Here is a 12,698-nt window from a genome sequence, read left to right as displayed (position 1 = left end):
TGACCTGAGCCAAGGAACTCAAAGTTGACTGAACTTCTGCATGAAAAATTAATCAGTCGGAAAAAATGGGAATCAACAATTTCCAATTAATGGAAGTCTTAAGTCAATAAGTTCACTTACATTGCTCAATGGAATAACTTTGAGGCAAGTACAGGAGCAAAGGGTCTTCACGGTTCACGTGCATGATTCTCTGAAGTAGGCCAGACAGCATCTGGAAGAAAGGAGCAATCGATGTTTCAGGTATCACTCTTCTTCAGGACAGTCCTGAAGGTGGCCAGGCAAGCTGAAACAGCTGGCAAGAAGGCTTATAGGACCTTGGGTTTATAAATATAGGCATAAAGTATAAAAACAAGGAAGTGATGCTATACCTCTAATAAATAGCCAGACCACATTTGCAGTATTGTGTCCAGTTCTGGGCATCTTATTTAGAGAAAACTGTTAAAGCTGTGGAGAGAGAGCAAAGGAGATTTTCCAACTAAATACCGAGAATGACGGAGTTTAGTTACAGGGAAAGATTAGAAAAATTGAACTTATTCTCCTTGGAGCAGGGAAGATTAAGAGGTTACCATATTGAGGTGTTCAATGTTATAAACAATTTTGACAGGGTGAAGAAGGATATTCTGTTTCCGCTAGTGGTATGTCAGTAACTAGGGGTCACAATTTCAAGGCTTTTAAAAAGACAGCTAGAAGTGAGTTAAGGAGCGGTTCCCTTACTCAGAGAGCTGTTAGGATTTGGAATGGGCTACCTGAGGTAGTGGTGGAGGCAGATTCCACAGGGAGTTTCAAACAAGAGCTGGATATATACTTAATGTGATGAATTTATCAGGCTACAGAAATTAGATTGGTTGGGTAGCTCTTTCAGGACCTAGTACAGACATGATGACCGAATGACCTCCTTCTGTACTGTAAAATTTGATGACTCTGTATTACACGTGTTTTGGGAACACTCATGAATGCTTGACCTGTTGGAACCCATTGGCTGTAAATTGTACACTTCAAGTGTTTTACTAGATTTTTTTATGCACTCATGGAACGTGGGCATCGCTGGCTGGCCACCATCTCTGGCCCATCCCTAGTGGCCCTTAAGAAGGTGGTGGTGGGCTGCCTTCTTGAACTGCTGCAGTCCAAATGCTGTAGGTTGACCCACAATGTCTTTAGGAAGGGAATTCCAGGATTTGGACCCAGCAATAGTGAAGGAATGACAATATATTTCCAAGTCAGGATGGTGAGTGGCTTGGAGGGGGAGTTGCAGCTGGTGGCATTCCCATATATCTTCTGCCTCTCTCAGTGGAAATGTTTGTGGGTTTGGAAAGTGCTTTCTGAGGATCTTTAGGCAAATTTCTGCAGCACATTTTGTAGACAATACACATTGCTGCTACCGAGCATCTATGGTGAAGGGACGTGGATGCTTGTGGATGTGTTGCCAATCATGTGGACTGCTTTGTCCTGTATGGTGTCAAGCTTCTTGAGTGTTGGATCTGCACCCATCCAGGCAAGCAGAAAGTATTCCTTCATAAGTCTAACTTGTTCCTTGTAAGTAGGGTACAAGCTCTGGGGAGTTAGGAGGTGAGTTACTCACTACAGTATTCCTAGCCTCTGACCTACTGTTATAGTCATTATCTTTGTGACATGTCCAGTTGAGTTTCTGGTCAATGGTAACTCCAAGGATATTGATAGTTGGGGTTCAGTGATGATAACACCATTGAACACCAAGGGTCAGTTGTTAGCTTTATCTCCTGTTGGGAATGGTCATTGCCTGGCATTTGTGTGACACAAATGTTACTCGCCTCCTGTCAAGCCCAAGCCTGGTTTTGGACAGATCTTGTTTTTGAAATCGACTGCTTCAATATCTGAGATAATGGGAACTGCAGATGCTGGAGATTCCAAGATAATAAAATGTGAGGCTGGATGAACACAGCAGGCCAAGCAGCATCTCAGGAGCACAAAAGCTGACGTTTCGGGCCTAGACCCTTCATCAGAGAGGGGTCTGATGAAGGGTCTAGGCCCGAAACGTCAGCTTTTGTGCTCCTGAGATGCTGCTTGGCCTGCTGTGTTCATCCAGCCTCACATTTTATTATCTTGCTTCAATATCTGAAGAGTTGAAAATGGTGCTGAACAGTGTTCAATCATTAGTGAGCAAGCCCACTTCTGATCTTACGATAGAGGGAATAATTCTTATTAGCTAGATTTCAGATAGCTGAAGCAAATAGGAAACAATTGTACCTTGCTGGCTTTGAGTCTGTTTAAACAAGTGTTACACTGAGGCAGAAAATATCCAACCATCTGTTGGGAATTAAACTACTTATAGACAGTCACTCTATATATTGGGAAGTTTAGCCCATCTTTTAGAGATATCACAGTTAATCAGAATGTGAATCAGGTTTTGAAAAACAGGTTTGCATAATAATATCAGCTCAAATCCTGTCTTTAAAATTCAATTGAATTTTATTTTGAAAGATCATTCAATGAAGCTTGATGGAGGCTAATACATCAGAATATTTTTGCTTCATAACTTCATTGGTATTGATGAGAATATTTCTGAAGCTGTCTGTCATGATAACAAGGTGCTGAAACTGGGAAACAGATAATAAATATTAGTTTAAAAGAGGTGAGTTTATTACTGATACTTACATTCTCGACATGCATCATAGTTGAGCGATCAAGCAAAATGTTGAATTTAAATACTATTAATGCAGCAGTTAAAAGTAAAAAAAAAATAATCAAGAAGCATTATTTATTTGGTGATTAGTGTTTTATAAACCACAACTAAATTAAAATTTTAATTGTAACACTGTGCTTCAGGTTTGCTTGAGAACATCCATTCTAAATTAAATTTTGGCTATTCTAAAAATGATTTGTTACAAGACCTTACTTTTCTTTCTTTGGACCTTTATATCTCATAAATGACTATGAAAAGAAAGAGAAGTTTATAAGCTTTGATTAATATTAAACTACTTGGGTCCCTGCAGTGCCCACTGATCATGGGAGATTTAATTATACTGATGGGCACCACATGCTTCATCTCCACAGTCAGTCACCAAAATACAGAAAAGACTGCCTGAGATAGTTAGACAGCGAGAACAACCATCATTTTCACCCCACCTCGATGTTGTCCTCTTTAAATCATTCCATTCTGAATTTCTTGATTGCCACTTCCTAGCAGGGAATGAAGGCTCCACAAGTAGCCTATCCTCAATGATGTGGGAGCCTAGAGCATCAGTGCAAAATTAATGCCTGGTACATATGCATCCATTTTCAGACAGAAGTGTTGAGTGGATAAACCATCACAGCCTCCTTCTAACATTCTCAGGATTACAGATGCTAATTCTCAATCAATTTTAGTCACTCCACATCATATCATGAAATGGCTAAAAATACAGGATACTGTTAAAGTTATGGGCCCTGCCAACATTCAGCGATAGTACTGAATACATGTACCCCAAAACTGCCTGCATCCCTTCTTAAGCTGTTATAGTCAACTACAACACTAGCATCAACATGGAAATGTGGAAAGTTGCCAGACAGGTCCTGCGTACAAAAAGTAGGACAAATCCAACCTGGTTAATTACTGCCTTATCAGCCCACTCTCAATCATCAGCTAAATGATGGAAGGTGTTTTCGACAGTGCTATCAAACGGCAAATGCTTAGTCATAAGCTGCACCCTGACATTCAGTTTGGGTCCCACCAGAGCCAGTCGGCTGCCATGGTTCAAGCATTGACAGTATAGCTGAACTCCTGAAGTAAGCAAGAGTGACTGCCCTTGCTATCAAGTCAACTTTGAACAAAGTGTGGCCTTGGGAGCCCTCCCTAAACTAAACCTAATGGGGTTCAGAGGAATAAGCTCTGCTGTTTGAAATTGTGTCTAGCAGAAAGGAGAATGGCTGCATTGTTGGAATTCAATGATCCCAGCCACAAGACTTTACTTCAGGAGTGCCTCAGATAGTGTCGTTGACCAAGCCATTTTCAGCTGCTTCATTGGCTTTCCCACCATCAAAAAGGCAGCAGAGTGCATAATGTTCAGCACCAGACAGGCGTCCTCAGATACTAAGCAGTTGGTGCCCATTTCTAACAAGACGTTAACAACTTCCAGGTTTTGGCTAACAAATAACAAGTAATATTTGCATCTCACACGTGCAAGACAATGACCATCCCATGAAGCAATAAGGAAAAAGAGAGAATTGAACTATTCCCCCTTAACATTCAATTGTATTACCATCACTGAAACATCCACTTTCAAGAGTCAAGAAGGGTTTCGGCCCAAAATGTTGACTTTCCAGCTCCTGGCATGCTGTCTGACCAGCTGTGCTTTTCCAGCTCCACATTAATTGCTCTATTAATTCAGACACTCCCAGGTAATGTTTTGAGGGTGCAGGTTTGAATCCTGCTGTGGCAAATACTGGAACTTGAATTCAAAAAATCTGAAATTAAGAACCTAAAGATGAACATGAAGCCATTGTTGATTATTGGAAAAAAAAAATTTGGTTCACTAATGCACTTTAGGGGAACTACCTTTTAATTGGTCTGGCCTACATGTGACTCCAACCCACAGCAATGTGTTTGGTTCTTGACTGCCCTCTCTGCAATTAGGAATGAGCAATAAATGCTGGCCCTGACTGCAGTGCTCACATCCTGTGAATGAATTAAAACAGATGCGGGTCCACAACAGCAAATTAGGTTGTTATTAAGTAAATGGTTAACTCACCTCCTTTCTTTGCATTTTCTGCCCACCATCTACAAGGCACAAGGTAGAAGCAAAATGGAATACTCTCCACTTGCTTGGATGAAAGACCGTCCAGGACACATTATCCCATGTAATTGGCACCTCATCCACCATCTTAAGCTTCAACGCCTTCACCAACAATACACAGTGCAGCAGGGTGTGCCATCTGTAACATGCACTTCAGTAGCTCACCAAGGCTCCTCCAAACGTACCTTCCAAACTGCGGTGTCCACGATCTGAGTGGAAAAGATTCAGCAGGTATATGGGAACACCACCACGTTCAAGTTGCCCTCAGGCTGGCACACCCATCCAAACTTAGAAATATATCATTGTACCTTCACTATCACTGAGTGACTGAGTCAGAATCCGGGAACACTCATTTAAACAGCACAGTGAGTGTAACTACATCCGAGAGCTGCTGTGATTGAAGAAAATAGCTCACTGCCACCTTCTTCAGGCCAAGTAGGTATGGGTAATAAATGCTGGCTTAGCCAACAATGCCCACATCTCATGAATGAATAAGAAACATCAGCATGCACTGCACTTTCAGCTAAAATTCAGTTGTGCAAAATGTCCGCAAAATTGTCACTCTGTGCTTTCAAACAGAAAACATTTGTGGTCTGAGCCTCTTTTAAATAAATCTAACCATTAGTTATGAGCATGGCTCTTTATCACAGATTTTAATCTCATAAAGCAGCCAAGTAAAATTATTTTAATATTATTTCATTGATTGATTCCTCACAATGCACTGAAATTTAAATAAAACATACAAATCTTTCAAATGTGTGTAAAATAGTAGAAATAGGTTTTGGAGGACAGAGCAGGAAACAGATTTCAAGCCTGCAGGCCTGTTTTTTTGAAAATTGGAAGATATTAGTAATCAGCAAACAACATTTAATAAAGGGATGGTGAGGGAAAAATATATTCAAAACTGAAGTTTTGCTACATTCCAAAGAAGGGCCACTGGATCTGAAGTGTTAACTCTACTTTGTCCTCCACAGATACTGCCAGACCTGCCAAGTTTTTCCAGCAATCTCTTTTTTTTTAGTTTTATGTTTTACATTCAACCTACCATTCTCAGCTTCTGTAAAATTTCACCTACCCTGTGTGTGAAATCATTTGCTAGTAACAGACAGCAAATTGGCAGCTCACTTTTCCTGCCTGATTTATTGGTATGTTTAGTGCCACTACCAAAAGCCAATACCACCATCTGAGTCTTGTACGTGTCCTTTATTTCTCTCGTTATGTCTATCCTTTGCTTAAAGCACTCCAGTCATTTAATCATCTATTCTCCTCCAAAACAGTTTAAAAGTAATTGTATTTATTATCCTGAGTCTGCATTATCTGGCTTTTAGCTTTTTTTTGCTCATTTCCCGAACAGATTGTTGCTTGGTTGAAGATTGATAGTTAAAAGTACTATTTCTCTAAATGTGCATACTAACAAAAGAAATATGAGTGTCAGTTGGCTATTTGTCTTGTCAAGCCAGCTGCTCCATTCACTGAGAAGATGCATGATTGTGGCTTTAACTCCACTTTCCTGCTTGTTCTCACCACACCACTGATCATTTTTGATTACTTTGTTGACCAAATACTCCAATAGAAATCATTCAAAACTTAAATGACGTTGTGCTGAAGGAGAGAGTGTTCTGACATACTGTCAGTTAGTAATTAAGTTTTAAGATAATAAAATGTGAGGCTGGATGAACACAGCAGGCCAAGCAGCATCTCAGGAGCACAAAAGCTGACGTTTCGGGCCTAGACCCTTCATCAGAGAGGGGGATGGGGGGAGGGAACTGGAATAAATAGGGAGAGAGGGGGAGGCGGACCGAAGATGGAGAGTAAAGAAGATAGGTGGAGAAGGTGTGGGTGGGGAGGTAGGGAGGGGATAGGTCAGTCCAGGGAAGACGGACAGGTCAAGGAGGTGGGATGAGGTTAGTAGGTAGCTGGGGGTGCGGCTTGGGGTGGGAGGAAGGGATGGGTGAGAGGAAGAACTGGTTAGGGAGGCAGAGACAGGTTGGACTGGTTTTGGGATGCAGTGGGTGGGGGGGAAGAGCTGGGCTGGTTGTGTGGTGCAGTGGGGGGAGGGGATGAACTGGGCTGGTTTAGGGATGCAGTGGGGGAAGGGGAGATTTTGAAACTGGTGAAGTCCACATTGATACCATATGGCTGCAGGGTTCCCAGGCGGAATATGAGTTGCTGTTCCTGCAACCTTCGGGTGGCATCATTGTGGCAGTGCAGGAGGCCCATGATGGACATGTCATCAAGAGAATGGGAGGGGGAGTGGAAATGGTTTGCGACTGGGAGGTGCAGTTGTTTGTTGCGAACTGAGCGGAGGTGTTCTGCAAAGCGGTCCCCAAGCCTCCGCTTGGTTTCCCCAATGTAGAGAAAGCCGCACCGGGTACACTGTTCTTCCTCTCACCCATCCCTTCCTCCCACCCCAAGCCGCACCCCCAGCTACCTACTAACCTCATCCCACCTCCTTGACCTGTCCGTCTTCCCTGGACTGACCTATCCCCTCCCTACCTCCCCACCCACACCTTCTCCACCTATCTTCTTTACTCTCCATCTTCGGTCCGCCTCCCCCTCTCTCCCTATTTATTCCAGTTCCCTCCCCCCATCCCCCGCTCTGATGAAGGGTCTAGGCCCGAAACGTCAGCTTTTGTGCTCCTGAGATGCTGCTTGGCCTGCTGTGTTCATCCAGCCTCACATTTTATTATCTTGGAATCTCCAGCATCTGCAGTTCCCATTATCTCAGTAATTAAGTTTTAAGTTGTCAGTGTTGATTATTCATGCCAGTAAGCCATCCTCATTGCTAGTAGCATATGTGCATGAATATATTCTCATGGATTCTGTAGCTGGTACTTTATCAAAAAAGTACTGAAGTGTTTCACCTAAAATTCACATCTGTTAAAAACATCTGGATCTGTCAAAAGAACAGTGTAATATAAATAATTAATATTTTTAACAAAGAGCAATTCAAATGTCTGTTTATTTGGATAATCTATTTACATGTTATCGTTTTCATGGTACTTACTTGCTGAAGCCCTAACCTTTTGTTTTAATTTCAATATTAAAGAACCTAAACTTAAAATCTGTGCTACAAGCATACAGGGGAAAGCAATTGAACTCTTTCTTGTTCTGCGAAGGCTATTAAAATATAGAACAAGAAAGAAGCAGATATTGAAAGCTGTTGCTTACAACATTTAAATGGGATTTAGGTAAGGTGGGAAGTAGAATTAGAGGATAAAGTGTATGATGCAAGATTAACACAAGAGTTCAATGACTTCTTTCAGTGCTGAATTGACAATGAAGTCTAGGTTAAAAATTAATTTTTCACAATAACAGCCAAATTCCTAGCTTTCCAAGTCTTTCTTCAGTCTTCATATTTCCTCAGAACAGCCACCAACTCTATTCGCTTTATAGGCTCTCTAAAGGGATATTATCCTCCCTGCGGAGCGGAGCGCTGTCATTAAGATCTTATTAACATTCTAGGTTTTATATTATGTGTCTCTGAGGATAAAATGCAAATTGATTTTAATCTTTTTTGCACAGCTTTATCAGGCTGAGATACTGCCTTTATTGTTCTGTAAACCTAAAACCTGAGTACCTCTGTTCTTCACAAAACTGAGCCTCCTTCCATTCAAAACATCATTACTGCTGTTACTTTTTTTATCAGAATGAATTACCTTACACTTACTGACATTGAATTCCATCAGCTCTTTTTTAATCCATTCCTCATCTTACCGTTATCTTCTTACTGTTTGCTTTGGTTTTCTGATGAGTTAAAGCAGTGACTACACTTCAGAAGTATTTCATTACCTGCAGTGTTTTGGATCATGAATAGGTTCTGAGGGCACTTTCTTAAACTTCTAAGAGTACTTTTTTTAAAAAAATCGGGTTCTAACCCTGCCTTGGGCCTTTCTCCTCCTCCATGTTGCTTGTTGCTTAGGGGCAGCACAGTGTCTCACTGGTCAGCACTACTCCCTCACAGTCCCAGGGACTGGGTTCAATTCCACCCTCGGGCGACTGTCTGTGTGGAGTTTGCACGTTCTCCCAGTGTCTGTGTGGGTTCCCTGTGGGTGGTCTGGTTTCCTCCCACCGTTCAAAGATATGCAGGTAAGGTGGATTGGCCATGCTAATGTCCCTGGATGTGCAAGTTAGCTGGATTTACAATGGGAAATGCAGGGTTACAGGGACAGGGGTCTTGTTAGGATGCTCTTCAGAGTGTTAGTGTGGACTTGATGGGATGAATGGTCTGCTTCCACACCGTAGGATTGCTGTGTTAATGTTCAGGGCTGTCTGCTCATTATTCAAAAGTTTTACAGCATGCACCACATGACCATCAATCTGGAAACACAACATGTCAGTAGTGCAGATCTCATCCTAGTGGAAACATCCACTGGAATCACTGCTTTACCATATTCATAGTTTGCGCAGTGATGTTTCTGATGTTTGTATGGCTCTCATTGCAGACCAGCTCCGAAGCCATGCTAGGTTTCCTGCTGGGAGCTGTGAGTCAATTCTGTTGCCAGCTTCAAAGCCGTCCAGACTCAGGCAAACATGTCAGATCCTCCATGTTTGCAATAAAATCTATGTGAGGGCACCTAGGCATTGTATCAGAAAAGTGCTGTGAGCAGAAATCATAGATTTTGTTGTTAAAAGCAGAAAATACAACACATAGATATTAACCAACAGCCTAAAATGACAAAGAGATAAATGACCTACAAAGATAATCCCTGTAAATAACACTGAAAACAGAAACTTCCTTTCAGTTTTCCTTTTTCCATCTTTATGATGGAAACTGTAAAACTGTAACACTTCAATTATATCCTCAAATAAATGGGACTTTAGTTATATCAGTTGGGATAGATGGGTGTAATTCCAGCATGAGGTTTTACATGGTTAATTTCCATTATAAAAGTAGGCACTAGCATTTGCAATAAAAATGAACATCTGCATTTAAAACATGGATTAAATTATATCTATATATATATCCCAGCTTGCTTATTCTTCCACTTTAATGCGTTTATGATTCCTCATGTGCATCACATGAAGCTCAACTAGTATTTATTTTGTCAAAATTTTTACATTATTTATTACTGTAGCGACTTCAGCATTGATTCAATGTTTACTTGTTTGAGGTTTGGCTCCATTTCTGAGTAGGGATTGACAACTTGTCTGGTTTTGACATTATAAAGCTATTTATTTGCATCTTTAACCATAAACAACACCTCAGAGCAGCTCAACTGGCAGCCTATGCACCTTTAGTCCTGTGTTATTTCACTAAATGCAATGTTGCCAGTTTGAAAGAGACATGTAGTACTATTTTTGCTGGTTGAGCTGTCAAAACATCTTTATGCTCATCATATCAGACTTGGATCATTTGGTCTTGCTATCGCAGATCATTTCCTTTCTCCTTGTATTTGTTCCAGTGATTTTCATTTAATACTATATGATCAGAAACCGTCTAAATCTGGAAATTCAATAATTCAATTGCTGCTTATGCTCCAGGGACTGCAGTTATGCTCAGTGCTCCATGACTTTATTTAGTCAATGATGAACGCGGCTCCATTCATTTATTGATTTATTAAGGCATCCATTTGTCCATTTAATTAATTGGATCCTGCTGTAATATTACTTAAGGACTTGACTGTACCAATTGCAATCTTAAGCCTTCATTGGTTCCTTAGTTCTAACTCTCTCTAAGTTCTGTTTGAAGTGTACAGATGAACAGTTTATATTTTTTGCCACATTAGGATTTTTGATCTTCAGTTAAATTATTAAATATTAGACGATGGTTTGTAAGCAGAGAAAATTTTGACACTGTCATTCAGTTGAAGATATTTATCAGCTCCTAAGTGACACAGTTGTCATACCAAAGAAACAGAATGTTAATACATTATATTTGTATGGTAACACCGCTTTAAAAATCTCATTTTAAAGTTTGAAAATAACAACTTCTGGGTGGCACAGTGGTTAGCACTGCTGCCTCACAGTGCCAGGGACCCAGGTTTGATTCTAGCCTTGAGTGACCACCTGTGTGGTGTTTGGATGTTCTCCTTTTTTCTGTGTGGGTTTCTGCCAGTCTTCTGGCTTCTTCCCACAGACCAAAACTGTGCATGTTGGATGGATTGGCCATGCTGAATTGTCCTGTAGTGTAAAGGGATGTGAACGCCAGGTGGGTTAGCCATGGTAAATGTGGGGCTACAGTGCTGCGTGGGTGCGGATAGGATGCTCTTTGGTGGGTTGGTGAAGACTGGATGGGCTAGATGACCTCTATCTGATTCTATTCTATGAAATGGTCATTGTTTTTCACTCGCAAGCATCGCTATATTAAGCAATAGCAAAAGACCCAACCATCCATTCTTGTTTGCAATGTGAGTTGTGGGTCCCTTATGTTATTCAAACTGTCATGCCCTGTAAACCTTGTCATCTTCATTATTTTAAACGTGAACTGCATTTAGTTCAGAATACCCTAGAACTGTCTTTTTCTTTATAGAACACTCATTATAAGATTACTAAGGTGTCTGCAAAGTTTCAGGTGACATTTGCAGTTTCTGCATAGACTTTAAAGTATCTCAAGTTTCTGGAAAATACCACGAGTCAAGTGCCTCTCTTGAATGGATAAACCATGTCAAAATCATTCACAAAATCCATATTACTTTATTTGTGGAGTTACCCAAAACTCAAAATCTTTAGATTCCTAGATTTACTTTCTCTGACCTCAGAATGTACTAAGAAAGAACTATAGAGAAATAAGTTAATTCAAAAGTAGGCATGAATGGCTATCATTTACCCTCATTGCTTAGCAATGGCTTTGAATTTCAAATCATTCTGGATGGATGATAGGCATATTGACCAAGTGGTCTCTTGACTAAAAGTCATCCAAATTACCTTATTTATCTTATTACCCTAAGCACCGGGGAGAAACCAGCAAGCACAGAAACTATCTTGAAAGAAATAGCTGCAGGAAGAACAGTAATATTTATGTCTTAAAATTTGAGAGTGTGACATCATAAGGTTTCACAAACTGTTGCTTTCAAATTCTCCAGTACAGAAAAATTGACCTTCTGGTAAGAAGACAGAAAGGAACTAAACTCAGTGACCTGCTGAAAACCTATCTCTTTAAGGAATGCTGCAATATTCCTGACAGATGACTCCTGCTGTTGAATCCACCGAGTCTATGCTTCGAGAAGTGAAAACGCTTTCTTCACCAGGCTTTTAATGCATTATTTTCCCTAAGATGAGCCCAATATGGGAATTATAAACTATTCATTTGCTTACAACTCGTGAAAATGCACTATTCCCTTTAACTGTATTTTGTCTGTGTGTTTGCACGCTAAGTGAGCGATATAGCAAGATCTATATGGTGAATGCATGAATATATAAACCTCTTTATTTAAGTTAACAAATGCTTACTGCTGATTCATCAAATTGACCACACATTCAGGAGTTAAAGAGTATGCATATCTAATTTGCAAACATGCATTAAGCATGGCCATTAAGGGAAGGGAACTGGGATCTCAGCTCTCTCATCTCTGTTTTTCGAACAAATTCTGTGAGTGTGCAGTATTATTTAAGTTAAATGACCCCTTCATCTTAAGTTTAATGAAGACAGCAAGTGAAGTGTAAGATAGCTATATCAATCAGTGAGTTGGTAAATTATATTTCAATGCTGGGACAAGCCAAGCAAGGAAACAACTCTTGAATTTCCATTTCTTTGTACTTTGAAGATGTTACTTCTGTTTATACTATGTCTTGCAACACAAAGGGACTGGAAAATACTTGTTCATGAAAGATAAAAGTGAGAACAGAGGAGCCAGCAGGTAATCAGGAAGTCTAATGGAATGCCGGGCTTTATTTCAAAGGATTGGAGTATGAGAGTAGGGAAGTCTTACCACGACTGTACAAGGTGCTGGTGAGACCATACTTGGAGTATGTGAACAGTTTTGGTCCTCTTATTTAAGGAAAGATATA

The sequence above is a fragment of the Stegostoma tigrinum genome, chromosome 19 (genome assembly GCF_030684315.1).
Source record: "Stegostoma tigrinum isolate sSteTig4 chromosome 19, sSteTig4.hap1, whole genome shotgun sequence".
Taxonomy (NCBI): domain Eukaryota; kingdom Metazoa; phylum Chordata; class Chondrichthyes; order Orectolobiformes; family Stegostomatidae; genus Stegostoma; species Stegostoma tigrinum.
The sequence above is the reverse complement of the archived record's forward strand: the minus strand, read 5'-3'. Positions refer to the sequence as shown.